Source organism: Macadamia integrifolia, chromosome 4 (assembly GCF_013358625.1).
Source record: "Macadamia integrifolia cultivar HAES 741 chromosome 4, SCU_Mint_v3, whole genome shotgun sequence".
NCBI lineage: Eukaryota > Viridiplantae > Streptophyta > Magnoliopsida > Proteales > Proteaceae > Macadamia > Macadamia integrifolia.
Window position 1 is genome coordinate 9,124,283 of NC_056560.1, and position 682 is coordinate 9,124,964.

Sequence of the window (682 nt, forward strand, 5' to 3'; positions counted from 1 at the left end):
GGGATGTGGCAATTGAGTTTGGATCCAAATTTGATGGGACATATCTGCATTATCATCTATAAGAATAGAGACAAGAACATAGTCTATTGTAAGTTATTTATTTATTTATTTTTCGGGTAGAAGTCTATTGTAAGTTATTACATCTTAGCATGCACAAAATATCATTCTTAGATATGAAAACATAGGGAATTTAGGTGTTTTCACTGTAAATGTCAAGCCATTGATGTAAAAGTTCAGATATTGTGAATCATTCCATCTGAAAGCAATGAGGGGGAAAAGCACATTTTGCAGGAAAAAAAACCATGTGAAAATAGCAACCATCGATGCCAGCTAGGGGTGAAACAGGGTCGGGTTGCGCCGGGTTTCTCAAAACCCAAGCCTAACCTTGTATCCCTTTAATTGGGCCTGAGCCTGGAAAAATTCAACCCTAACCCGCCATCAAAGCGGGCTCGGCCGGGTTGGGTCGGGTTCTTACATCTATCCCTTTTTTTTTTTTTTAACATACATCTAATACCAAGACATCATTCCAATGGATTTTTTAAAATCAAAAGTGGGTGATGAGTTTATACTTTATAATATGTTATGTGTGATACCGTACGTTCTAAACATGGTTTAATTACCCGGTTTGTTCAGTTTGGTCTTGCAAGACCTGAACCCGAGTGAGTCGAGTCAGGTACCCTAT